Below are 14,563 nucleotides of genomic sequence, written 5' to 3'. Positions count from 1 at the left end.
GGTGCCACAGCTTTAAAAGATCTGTCCCCTCGAGTTTTAAAACAGGTTCGGGGAACCATCAGCAGGTTCTGATTGGAAGACCTCAAACTCCTGCTGGAAATATGAGGCTGGATCAGGTCCTTAATGTATTCCGGTGCCTGCCCATGTAGAGCTCTAAAGGTCAGCACTAGGATTTTGTAATTTATCCTGTAAAAAACAGGGAGCTAATGTAAAGACTTGAGGACAGGAGTAATATGTATTCTCCTGTGGGCGCGGGTAAGAAGTCATGCAGCAGAATTTTGCACTACCTGCAGGCGTGCCAGCTCTTTCTTATTGAGGCATGTAAAGAGACTGTTACAATTATCAAGTCGCGAAGAAACAAATGCATGTACAATCATCTCTAGCTCATTAAAAGCCACCATTTTGCATAATTTGGAAATGTTCCGAATTTGGAAAAAACAGTTCTTAACGAGCTGCCTCGTGTGATGTTCCAAAGACATCCCTCCATCCAAAATGACACCCAGGTTACGCAGGCTGCCTTTAACAGAGCTGCTCAGATTACCAAGGTGATTCTTAATGACAGACATAGCACTATCTGGAGCTACAATCAATGTCTCAGTCTTATTAGAATTCAACTGCAGGCTGTTTTCAGTAAGCCATTCTGTAATTTTAGTGAGACAATTAATGAGAGAACAAGTTTTCTGGGCTTCAGTTGTCTCAAAAGAACAGTACAGTTGCAAGTCATTGGCATACAAATGGCTCGACACATCACAGAACTGTTGGATCAACTTACCGAGAGGAAGGATATACAGCAGGAACAAAATCGGACCCAGGAGTGAGCCCTGCGGCACACCCCACAAAAGATCAGCAGATTCAGACATCACATTGTTCACAGAAACACTAAAAGTTCTACCAACCAAGTAAGAGCTAAACCACTCTAATACAGGACCCGACATGCCAACCATAACCTGCAGTCTGTTAATCAAAATGCCATGGTCAACAGTATCAAATGCAGATGACAGATCTAATAAAACCAGCACAGAACATTTACCGCTATCAGCGGCCATCATAATGTCACTAGACACCTTCAACAGGGTGGTTTCAGTGGAATGAAACTCACGGTACCCAGCACCATTTGAAGGATTCCTCTGTAAATATTCTGTTATCCGCTGCACTATAAGATAAACCTGTAAATTAATCACTGTCTTGGACTGGTGTTGGAAAAACTCTTGGGTTTTACAATATTATATTTAATCTTTTGTTGTCCTCTTCAGTTAAATGAGTTTGATAGACAACTTGAGCTATTTGTTGTTTGTATGTGTGTGTTTGTAAATGGCACTCGTAGGTTTTTTTCTTAATGAAATTTTAACTGTATGGTCACATTAGCCACAAGCGACAGAGGCAAAACGACAACCTGCATTTATTTTCAATCGGTGGGTATTTTGCAGTGACGAGGCAACTGTGACTATGCTGCCAGCTAGGTGGGGCCAAAATAGACAAGATGTCAATTTTATGCAAATGCTGAGCGACAGGGCATGATGACTGTCAGTCCAATTAAAAAGGCAATGAGACATTGGTTGGTTGCTCGCTCGAACAAAATGATCCAAGATAGCACAATATGCTCCGAACAAGCAGTATTTCTTTATAAATCTAATGTTTGGCTCTTTTTTTTTCATATTTCGTAAAGGTTAGTGAGAAATAAACACTTCTAAATCTTAAATTGCTGTTTTTTAACCAGATAATACATCCGATGTGATTTACAAGACATCTTATGGAGATGTCACTCTGAAAGATGTTGGACTGAAACAAATTAAGTTCACTTTGATTCCATTAAGCAGTCAAGCATGGAGGAAAAACCTGTAGTGACACTGTCAGGTTTTCCCATTGTTTATAATCTATGATTACATATTGTGCATGTTAATGGCAAGTAACCATAAGCTGGCCACTCCTTAGGAATGCCCAGCAAACGGCAACTGGTTGTCACCCTCTTTTATAGCAAATGTGACCATAGGGTAATGCTCCTTTTTATTTTATTGTTTTTTTTTTAAGAGGCAGTGCTCAGTGCACACAAACTTTTATACTCACAGCGCACATAAATCCTCAAACCAAGGTTAGCTTGTTAGCATCTCGTTGGCAGCGACTTTTAAAAGATGATTTTGTTTCAAGACACATTAACAATTAAATCTGTCATGAATCACTGCTTTAATGCCCTGTTCAGACTGTGGTTGGCAGTCGGATTCAGTCAGGATTGCTTTCTAGCTGAATAGTGTTCAGACCTTTTTTTTTTTTTTCTTTCTTTCTTTTTCAAATCCGACTCATCCTACACACACACACGTCCATACTCAATCCAACTTAAAATGAAAGTGTGTGTGTGTTTATATCTGCGCTTGTGCTGCATTTGGATGGCTGTGTCAGAAATAAACATTGTAACGGCAGACTGCAGATGATGACGTGAGGTGCCATCATTTTCAATGATGCCGACACCACCTTGGTTGGGTTGAGCCGGCTAGAAGTAAAAAAAAAAAAAACACGGCTTAAATCCAATTTGCACAGTTCGAATTCAGAAAGAAACTGATCCAGCTCAAGCCGGATTGCCAACCCCAGCCCTCACGGGTCTTAGTCTCTCAGAATGTCATTCACAATTTGAAAGGAAACTAAGTAAAACTTCTTCTTAGACCACTGCGTTAGAAACACCATATAAACAACATTTCCCATAATGCATTTCCCAGGGGAATCATGACAGTTTGTCAGCCACATATCTTGAAATGATGAAAATATGCTGATGTTGGACCCTTTCTTAAATTGAGAGTCACGCATGCTGTATAGTCTGAGCCACAGTGGTTTGAATGTGGAACATTATCAGACATTTTTATTTGAGCAAATGTTCATATGTGACACTCGGTTACGCCAATCGGAGGTCACTAAAATTAACATTAAATCGGTGTGTAACTTTGCAAAAACAATGTCGGACTCTGTTGTTTTCTCTGGGCCCCTCCCCAATCAGACCGGGAGTGACATGTTTAGCCGCATGTTCTCCTTGAATTGCTGGCTGTCTGAGTGGTGTCCAAAAAATGAGGTGGGCTTCATTGATATTGGCAAAGCTTCTGGGGAAAACCTGGTCTTGTTAGGAGAGACGGCATCCATCCCACTTTAGATGGAGCAGTTCTCATTTCTAGAAATCTGGCCAATTTTCTTGGATCCTCCAAACTGTGACTGTCCAGCGTTGGGACCAGGAGGCAGAGCTGTGGTCTTATACACCTCTCTGCAGCTTCTCTCCCCCTGCCATCCCCTCATTACCCCATCCCCGTAGAGACGGTGCCTGCTCCCAGACCACCAATAACCAGCAAAAATCTATTTAAGCATAAAAATTAAAAAAAAAAAATAATATAGCACCTTCAATTGCACCACAGACTAAAACAGTTAAATGTGGTCTATTAAACATTAGGTCTCTCTCTTCTAAGTCCCTGTTGGTAAATGATATAATAATTGATCAACGTATTGATTTATTCTGCCTAACAGAAACCTGGTTACAGCAGGATGAATATGTTAGTTTAAATGAGTCAACACCCCCGAGTCACACTAACTGTCAGAATGCTCGTAGCACGGGCCGAGGCGGAGGATTAGCAGCAATCTTCCATTCCAGCTTATTAATTAATCAAAAACCTAGACAGAGCTTTAATTCATTTGAAAGCTTGTCTCTTAGTCTTGTCCATCCAAATTGGAAGTCCCAAAAACCAGTTTTATTTGTTATTATCTATCGTCCACCTGGTCGTTACTGTGAGTTTCTCTGTGAATTTTCAGACCTTTTGTCTGACTTAGTGCTTAGCTCAGATAAGATAATTATAGTGGGCGATTTTAATATCCACACAGATGCTGAGAATGACAGCCTCAGCACTGCATTTGGTCTATTATTGGACTCTATCGGCTTTGCTCAAAAAGTAAATGAGTCCACCCACCACTTTAATCATATCTTAGATCTTGTTCTGACTTATGGTATGGAAATAGAAGATTTAACAGTATTCCCTGAAAACTCCCTTCTGTCTGATCATTTTTTAATAACATTTACATTTACCCTGATGGACTACCCTGCAGTGGGGAATAAGTTTCATTACACTAGAAGTCTTTCAGAAAGCGCTGTAACTAGGTTTAAGGATATGATTCCTTCGTTATGTTCTCTAATGTCATATACCAACACAGAGCAGAGTAGCTACCTAAACTCTGTAAGGGAGATAGAGTATCTCGTCAATAGTTTTACATCCTCTTTGAAGACAACTTTGGATGCTGTAGCTCCTCTGAAAAAGAGAGCTTTAAATCAGAAGTGTCTGACTCCGTGGTATAACTCACAAACTCGTAGCTTAAAGCAGATAACCCGTAAGTTGGAGAGGAAATGACGTCTCACTAACTTAGAAGATCTTCACTTAGCCTGGAAAAAGAGTTTGTTGCTCTATAAAAAAGCCCTCCGTAAAGCTAGGACATCTTTCTACTCATCACTAATTGAAGAAAATAAGAATAACCTCAGGTTTCTTTTCAGCACTGTAGCTAGGCTGACAAAGAGTCAGAGCTCTATTGAGCTGAGTATTCCATTAACTTTAACTAGTAATGACTTCATGACTTTCTTTGCTAACAAAATTTTGACTATTAGAGAAAAAATTACTCATAACCATCCCAAAGATGTATTGTTATCTTTGGCTGCTTTCAGTGATGCCGGTATTTGGTTAGACTCTTTCTCTCCGGTTGTTCTGTCTGAGTTATTTTCATTGGTTGCTTCGTCCAAACCATCGGCATGTTTATTGGACCCCATTCCTGCCAGGCTGCTCAAGGAAGTCCTACCATTATTTAATGCTTCAGTCTTAAATATGATCAATCTATCTTTGTTAGTTGGTTATGTACCACAGGCCTTTAAGGTGGCAGTAATTAAACCATTACTTAAAAAGCCATCACTTGATCCAGCTATCTTAGCTAATTATAGGCCAATTTCCAACCTTCCTTTTCTCTCAAAGATTCTTGAGAGGGTAGTTGTAAAACAGTTAACTGATCACCTGCAGAGGAATGGTCTATTTGAAGAGTTTCAGTCAGGTTTTAGAATTCATCATAGTACAGAAACAGCATTAGTGAAGGTTACAAATGATCTTCTTATGGCTTCGGACAGTGGACTTATCTCTGTGCTTGTTCTGTTGGACCTCAGTGCTGCTTTTGATACTGTTGACCATAAAATTTTATTACAGAGATTAGAGCATGTCATAGGTATTAAAGGCACTGCGCTGCGGTGGTTTGAATCATATTTGTCTAATAGATTACAGTTTGTTCATGTAAATGGGGAATCTTCTTCACAGACTAAAGTTAATTATGGAGTTCCACAAGGTTCTGTGCTAGGACCAATTTTATTCACTTTATACATGCTTCCCTTAGGCAGTATTATTAGACGGCATTGCTTAAATTTTCATTGTTACGCAGATGATACCCAGCTTTATCTATCCATGAAGCCAGAGGATACACACCAATTAGCTAAACTGCAGGATTGTCTTACAGACATAAAGACATGGATGACCTCTAATTTCCTGCTTTTAAACTCAGATAAAACTGAAGTTATTGTACTTGGCCCCACAAATCTTAGAAGCATGGTGTCTAACCAGATCGTTACTCTGGATGGCATTTCCCTGATCTCTAGTAATACTGTGAGAAATCTTGGAGTCATTTTTGATCAGGATATGTCATTCAAAGCGCATATTAAACAAATATGTAGGACTGCCTTTTTGCATTTACGCAATATCTCTAAAATCAGAAAGGTCTTGTCTCAGAGTGATGCCGAAAAACTAATTCATGCATTTATTTCCTCTAGGCTGGACTATTGTAATTCATTATTATCAGGTTGTCCTAAAAGTTCCCTAAAAAGCCTTCAGTTGGTTCAGAATGCTGCAGCTAGAGTACTGACGGTGACTAGCAGGAGAGAGCATATCTCACCCGTGTTGGCCTCTCTTCATTGGCTTCCTGTTAATTCTAGAATAGAATTTAAAATTCTTCTTCTTACTTATAAGGTTTTGAATAATCAGGTCCCATCTTATCTTAGGGACCTCGTAGTACCATATTACCCCATTAGAGCGCTTCGCTCTCAGACTGCGGGCTTACTTGTAGTTCCTAGGGTTTGTAAGAGTAGAATGGGAGGCAGAGCCTTCAGCTTTCAGGCTCCTCTCCTGTGGAACCAGCTCCCAATTCAGATCAGGGAGACAGATACCCTCTCTACTTTTGAGATTAGGCTTAAAACTTTCCTTTTCGCTAAGGCTTATAGTTAGGGCTGGATCGGGTGACCCTGGACCATCCCTTGGTTATGCTGCTTTAGACGTAGATTGTGGGGGTTCCCATGATGCACTGTTTCTTTCTCTTTTTGCTCCATATGCATCACTCTGCATTTAATCATTAGTGATCGATCTCTGCCCCCCTTCACGGCATGTCTTTTTCCTGTTTTTTTCCCTCAGCCCCAACCAGTCTCAGCAGAAGACTGCCCCTCCCTGAGCCTGGTTCTGCTGGAGGTTTCTTCCTGTTAAAAGGGAGTTTTTTCCTTCCCACTGTTGCCAAGTGCTTGCTCATAGGGGGTCGTTTTGACCGTTGGGGTTTTTCATAATTATTGTATGGCCTTGCCTTACAATATGGAGCGCCTTGGGGCAACTGTTTGTTGTGATTTGGCGCTATATAAGAAAAAAGTTGATTGATTGATTGATTGATTGATATGTGCAGATACAGTAATTAATTAAAGGTATAGTGCCACTGTTTGTTTGTTTGTTTTTAGATTTAAGTAATAAAAATATTTCTTTGACACAACTATAATTTTATTCTTAGAATTTTAGATATGGGATTCATAATATGATATTGCCAATATGATCAAAATTCATGCTGTCTGGAAACAATTTAGAATTTCAACCCCTGCATGTCATCCATGTGGGCAAGCCTGAGCTCATTATCTCATGGTATCACCAGACATGCAAATAACAAAATACACAGCAGTGATAATCTCCATATTCCCACAGGCATTTAGGCACATTAAAACCCATGTTCACCATAAACATGATAGGTAAAATGAGTATAAAAATCCATGAACGGTAGAGGTGTCGAATCTGGCTTCAGAAAGTAAAAACCCTCCCGTGTGTTGCTTCTACCTGTGCCCCTAAAACAGGTGATCCCAATAATTAGCTCATCCACCTGCCTAAAGAGCTGAACTAATTACAACCAGTTGGTTTATTGGGAAGATGGAACAAATATGTGGCTGGACTTTTACTTTCTGAAGCTGGATTTGACACCTCTGATGAACGGGCGGGCACAGTGCTAAGTAGCTTAGCAGGCTAGCTGCAACATCACACAACACAGCAAATGCAGCCATTCGCTCCACTCATTAACACTGTCGACAAAAAATGAGCTCCACTAAACCTATGTCGGTGCTCAGGATACAAAACATTGTCACTATGGAGAACTTACTTTTCTTGTAAACGCACACTTTTAATAAGAGGCTTCAGAGTTCGTTTAACACCGCAAGACATCGGGTGTCCACTGTATAAACGTGCCAGAACAATATAAACTATGCAGGCTCTCACTCAAGTCCAACTCTGATGGCGTAAGCGTGCCAACCGACGAACTAAGGGACATCAAACATATTGAGGGATGAAACAGTGTCTGTCCATAAGAAATAAAACATAGTAATAATAATAGAAAGGGCAAATAAGTTGGGAGCCCTTTTGTACAATAATTTATCAGCTGATACAGATATCTTCCTGATATTATTGTGCATCCCTAGTGTCATTTGCCTGTTCCATCTTTCAACTTGTGCAAATTTACAATTGCTCTCATAAACATTCTTTATTTGTATATTTGTCTGTGGGGAATTTTGCTCAGGCTAAAATGGAGAATTTCTCCCTGTCTGACAAGAAAACATGGTTGACTGGTGCTCCATGGACCATCTCCTTGTAGATCTCACTTCGAATGCCGCTGGCCATAATAGACATGGCATTGCATCTGAAGTATAGACAAGCATTTGCTGGACAAGGCCTGCCAGGAATAGATGATCAAGTTATACTGTCACCATCTTGCTAATATAGATTTTATTTACAATATAAGAGTCTGAGTGCTAACAGCGGTATCCTTTGGGGACGATATCACATACTGTGAGACAGCTGTCCTTTATGACAGGGAATCATCCAGTGGTTCAGTCAAGGATCAAATTCTCTAATGCGAAATCACTTATGACTGGAATTTCTGACTTAAGAATATATCTGTCCTCCATACTGACAGTAGGCAGTTCATGATCGCTGTCCTGGCTGCTGAGTTAATGGGTTAATAGCATTGACTACCACTGTCTAGTTTACCTCTGACCAAAATGGGGGAAAATGGATATTTGAATAGCTATTGATAGTCGTCCTTGGCTAGTAAATGTCAGTTTTTGTTCAACAGACCTTTGTCAGCTTCATGCTGCAACATGTTGAATCTCTGTTTTCCCTTTTTTATCGCTTACTTGCTAGTGACTTAAGTCTTATTGCCTCTGTTTTAGTGGTGCCATTATTTTTAACTTAAGCATGTGAATTGAAAAAGAAAAATCCTTTTAATAGTTTTCAGTTACTAGTAGTTTTGTGTTCATATTAAAAACCCACAATACTCATCTGAGGCTCCAATTTAAAAGAACATACATAGGGTTGGGTATACTGTTGGTGGTACTGCTTATCAGTCCAGTACTTTGATCATATTATTTTTATTGTTACTTTTTGGACAAAATCTAATTAAGACCGGAATTACTAATGCTTTATTTTCTATACCACACTTTTGAATGTTAATTCTTTCCACCATCCTCTGTTCTGTCCACATACGTGTGAGAAATAGAGTGACAGAAAATGCAGCCCTGCTGGCAGCCAGACTCAAAGAGAGCGATAGAGAGAGACAGACAGGCACCTTATTGTGTGTGTGTGTGTGTGTGTGTGTGTGTGTGTGTGTGTGTGTGTGTGTGTGTGTGTGTGTGTGTGTGTGTGTGTGTGTGTGTGTGTGTGTGTGTGTGTGTGTGAGCGAGACGAACAAGTGGTTTCAGTGTTAGCATCAGACATACGAGGTCTATTAGAAAAGAAACCGACCTTTTTATTTTTTTCAAAAACTATATGGATTTGAATCACATGCAATTACATCAGACAAGCTTGAACCCTCGTGCGCATGCGTGAGTTTTTTCACGCCTGTCGGTTGCGTCATTCACCTGTGGGCAGGCTTTGAGTGAGCACTGGTCCACCCCTCCCGTCGGAATTCCTTTTTCTGAGAACTTCCTGAGAGACTGGCGCTTTGCTTGATCAAAATTTTTTCAGAAACTGTGAGGCACATCCAAGTGGACACCATTCGAGAAATTCAGACGGTTTTCGGTGAAAATTTTAACGGCTGATGAGAGATTAAGGAGTGTTACTATCGCTTTAAGGACAGCCCATGGCGCCAGACGGTGCGCAGCGCCCTGAGCCGCCGTCGTCTGCCTGTTTCGAGCTGAAAACTTCCAAATTTAATCCTCTGTTGACCCAGGACGTCGTGAGAGAGCAGAGAAGTTTCAGCAGAGGTCGGGATCAGCAGTTTATCCGGACACACCAGCAAGTCCAACTCATGTTTCTGTTTATAAATCAGTGACTGTGAAATCAGTGAATGTCACAGAGAATTCATTCGACCACTTCCTGACACTATAGAGTGTCACCTCTAGGGACATTTCACAGCATTTTGCATGTTACAGAGAGGGCAATTTCAAACATATAATTACACCTGGCATGCCCAACTGGTCCACTGATCACAATCATCGATCATGGGCTGAGTTCCAGTGGGTCTCATTGAGAGGATTAAGTGCTGCTATAATGTACTGATGCAGAAGGTGGCAGCAATGCTGGCTGCCGTTAAACACCATAGAAGAAGAAGAGCAACATTGTTGCTAAATTTAGAAGCTATTCAGACCCCTCCAGTGACTTTTTTTCAACAAAGCGATTAGCGAGAAATCTAGTGACTTTTCCTGGTGTTATTAGACTTTTGGAGACTCTGATGTGAAAGCATATATTTCTCCTCAATGAGCAGCAGGTGTTGCCATTACAAAGCTCACAGGAGACCACCTGCTTCCTCCACTCGCACGGTAAAGGAGCCACACAGACAGCAGTGAGTTAAAACAAACAAAAGGAAAACAACAAAAACAAGTAACTCTGCTAGAATGCCTCTTTGGGTCACTTTTGTCGGTTCATAGTCCAAGAGTCAACAGAAGAAACTTAATTTGTATTTCTAACCATATGTAGGGTGTTTTTTTTTTTTACTCACTTTTTGTCCCTCTCACAATGTTATAACTCTTTATTGTCATTGTAACCAGTATGACGACGGTTAAGGTGCAAGCCTTTCAGTGCAAACATAAACCTGAGTAAACCATGAGCTGACTTGAAAGGTCTGGAGAAGAAAAGAAAAATAAACTTAAAATTTAAGAAAGAGGTATGTCCAGAGCGCAAATTAAGAAAAAAAAAAAAGCAAATTATGCAAATTAGGCTGACATAATTTGTTGGTACCGGCCAGTCCTAGGTCTACTTGTGCTTATTCTTTGCACCGTGCACATTACTTCAATAATGTATTATTTTGTTAAAACTTTTATCTTTGTGCCAAAAATTGTGTTATTGTATTGGTACATAATATATTGGAGCTCAGGCAGCCCATCTGCGCTTTGTAAGCCTGATCCCGTCAGATCTCAGAAGCTAAGCAGTGCGGGACCTGGTTAGTACTTGGATGGTAGACGTCTTTGGAACACCAGAGGCTGTGTGTGTTTCTCCAGGTAACACTGGAGTTGCATCGTAAAACCTGTGCCAAATATCAATGCGGATCTGGTTGTATCCGCTGTGGCGACCCCAAACACAAAATGGGAGCAGCCGAATGTAAAACAACATAATATATTGGAGCTACGCTATGACTTGGTAGATTTCGATACACTTTCAACTTTAAAAGTAGATCTTGGTTCAAAAAAGGTTGGGCACCCTGAATTACAGTATTATTTGCAGTAATAATGGTTAATATTCTCTGACTACCTATAAAGAACAGCAGGTCCATCAACGGACTGTATCAAAAATATGGAAATATGCTCAGGTTTTAGTGGTGTGTCACAGAGCAGACTAAGAAAATCCTAAATTATACTACTTATATGTTGTGTGGGCCGCTGAAGAGGAGGTACTACTGGCCCACCACCACAAGATGGCGCCCTGCTTGAAGTGCGGGCTTCAAGCACGAGAGGGCGTCGGCTTTGCTGGAGGTGACAGCTGTCATCAATCAACACAAGCTGTCACCCATCACCACCACTACAAAGACCGGACTGCAACTCCACCTCCTCGCCGAGAAATCAACTACCATTCAGGTAATTTCTCTGCTGACTAACACTGTGTGTGTAATAACTTGAACTTCTATTGCAGCCGTTTTCCTGGAGTGTTGCCTTATCTGGAGGATTGGCGTTTGGTGTGACAGCGACGGCTTCGCCTCACACCCCAACTCAGATAAGTGGTTGACCAGGAGCTGCACGAGTGTGTGTGATTGGAGGTGGAGGTTTTCCCTCCTTTACTTAATACAGACTGTGGGATTACTGAGTGTGCGAACTCACACTCATCTGGACTGTCTCTGTTCTCTGCCAGCAGTACCGGGTCTGACTGCTGAAGACAGCGGCCACCTGGGGCGCAGGGCTTGGCGGCTCCGGTGTTCTTCAGCTCCGTTGGTGGTGGAAGCTGTGTGGGGATCCAGCTCTTCTCTCTCCAGGCGTCTTCTATCGTCGAGCCTGCCCACACGTCACCTGGTGTATGATTGACAGTCCACCATATTATTATTGTCTGTACGTTGTTGTGCGATTCACAACATTAAATTGTTACTTTTTGGCTTATCCCCTGTTGTGGGTCCATGTCACGTCACTTTCACAACAGGATTTCTCGGCCAGCGTCATGGATCCCGAGGGGCGTCAACCATCGCTTGAACAGCCAATGGGAGAGCGAGGTGCACAGGCAGGAGGCGTGTTGGGTGAGCTGCAGCACATCTTAACCGCCTTTGCCGCTCGGTTGGACTTAGTTACCGAGCAGAGCAGTGTTCTCAATCGCAGGATAGAGGCTCTCACCGCCCAGGTGGAAGCGCATGCTCAGGGCGCTGCTGCAGCACCTCCTCCTGCTGACCGTGTGCCAGAAACAGACATTTCGCTGGTCATTCAACGACCCCCCCCCACCTTCCCTTGAAGCATACATAAGCCCTCCGGAGCCGTACGGAGGCTGTGTGGAGACGTGCGCGGACTTCTTGATGCAGTGCTTGCTCGTCTTTTCACAGCGTTCCGTCATGTACGCGGCAGACGCCAGCCGGGTGGCTTACGTTATGAACTTGCTTCGAGGAGAGGCACGCGCCTGGGCTACGGCGCTTTGGGAGCAGAATTCACGGCTCCTAACGGTTTATACTGAGTTTGTGAGGGAGTTCCGACAGGTGTTCGACCACCCTCATAGAGGCGAGACCGCTTCAAGTGTGCTGCTGTCGATAAGACAGGGGCGTCAGAGCGCAGCAAAGTATGCAGTTGACTTCCGCATCGCGGCAGCGCGAGCCGGCTGGAATACTGTTGCGCTCCGCGCCGCCTTTGTAAACGGACTGTCTCTGGTCCTCAAGGAGCACCTGGTGGCGAAGGACGAGCCGCGGGATTTAGATGGGCTTATCGACCTGGTTATACGGTTAGACAACCGATTAACAGAACACCGACGGGAGCGAGACGAAGGGCGTGGTCAGGCACAAGCCGTCCCTCTTCCTCCCGGGTCTGAAAGGGAGCCGACTTCCCCACGCTCCACTGCCAGGGCTCTCCACGTGACAACAGCTCCCCCTGCTGACGTTGCTATGGAAACGAGCAGGGCCAAAAAACGATCAGATCAGAGACAAAGGAGGCTGATCCGTGGAGAGTGTTTTCTCTGCAGCTCTACTGAGCACACACAGAGAGAATGCCCCAAACGATCAAAACAGCAGCACTCGTCCTTAGAGACTGGGCTAAGGGTGGGTCACAATACCCACGCGGGGAGACCCCATAAATCTGCACGAATCCCAGTCACGATCCTGAGTGAGGATTTAACCCTTCACGCCCCAGCACTGGTGGACACGGGGTCGGAGGGAAATCTGCTGGATAGCAGATGGGCAAAGGAGTTTGGGCTCCCTCTAGTGGCCTTACCGTCACCATTGTCGGTGCGGGCACTAGATGGCACCCTTCTTACACTAATCACACACCAGACTCAGCCAGTGACATTGGTGGTGTCTGGGAATCACAGGGAGGAGATTGTGTTTTATGTAACACCTTCTACCTCCCGAGTGATTTTGGGTTTTCCATGGGTGTTAAAACACAATCCCCGGATTGATTGGCCGTCTGGGGTTGTGGTTCAGTGGAGCGAAACCTGCCACCGGGAGTGTTAGGATCCTCGGTTCCACCCGGTGTGACAGCTAAGGAGGAGGTTTTAGTCCCCCCCAATCTGGCGGCGGTGCCAGCTGAGTACCACGACCTTGCTGACGTCTTCAGCAAGGATCTGGCACTCACGCTGCCCCCGCACCGTCTGTACGATTGTGCCATTGATTTGATACCAGGCGCTGAGTACCCGTCCAGCAGGCTGTACAACCTCTCACGTCCGGAATGCGAATCAATGGAGACCTACATCCGGGACTCGTTAGCTGCCGGGTTGATCCGGAACTCCACCTCCCCGATGGGTGCTGGTTTCTTTTTTGTGGGCAAGAAGGACGGCGGACTCCGTCCATGCATTGATTACAGAGGGCTGAACGAGATCACGGTTCGAAACCGATACCCGCTACCTCTGTTGGATTCAGTGTTCACGCCCCTGCATGGAGCCCACATTTTCACAAAATTGGATCTTAGGAATGCTTATCACCTGGTTCGGATCCGGGAGGGAGACGAGTGGAAGACGGCATTTAACACCCCGTTAGGTCACTTTGAGTACCTGGTCATGCCGTTCGGCCTCACCAATGCGCCGGCGACGTTCCAAGCATTGGTTAATGACGTCTTGCGGGACTTCCTGCATCGGTTTGTCTTCGTATATCTAGACGATATACTCATTTTTTCTCCGGATCCTGAGACCCATGTTAAGCATGTACGTCAGGTTCTACAGCGGTTGTTGGAGAACCGGCTGTTTGTGAAGGGCGAGAAGTGTGAGTTCCACCGCACTTCTTTGTCCTTCTTGGGGTTCATAATCTCCTCCAACTCCGTCGCCCCTGATCCGGCCAAGGTTGCGGCGGTGAGAGATTGGCCCCAACCAACGAACCGTAGGAAACTACCACAGTTCCTCGGTTTTGCAAATTTCTACCGGAGGTTCATCAAGGGCTACAGTCAGGTAGTTAGCCACCTGACAGCCCTGACCTCCACAAAAGTCCCCTTCACCTGGTCGGATCGGTGCGAAGCCGCGTTTAGGGAGTTGAAACGCCGGTTCTCAACTGCACCAGTTCTGGTGCAGCCCGATCCCAAGCGCCAGTTTGTTGTTGAAGTGGATGCCTCTGACTCAGGGATAGGAGCCGTGCTATCCCAGAGCGGGGAGTCCGACAAGGTTCTCCATCCATGTGCCTA

The 14,563-nt window shown here is 43.8% G+C and overlaps 1 protein-coding gene across 1 annotated transcript in view; it reads left to right on the top strand.

Annotated features, from left to right (window-relative positions):
- Nucleotides 1-14,563, top strand: part of fam171a1 (family with sequence similarity 171 member A1) — a 53,390-nt gene that overhangs the window by 4,198 nt on the left and 34,629 nt on the right.

This window comes from Thalassophryne amazonica, chromosome 7 (assembly GCF_902500255.1).
Source record: "Thalassophryne amazonica chromosome 7, fThaAma1.1, whole genome shotgun sequence".
NCBI lineage: Eukaryota > Metazoa > Chordata > Actinopteri > Batrachoidiformes > Batrachoididae > Thalassophryne > Thalassophryne amazonica.
The sequence above is the reverse complement of the archived record's forward strand: the minus strand, read 5'-3'. Positions and strand labels throughout refer to the sequence as shown.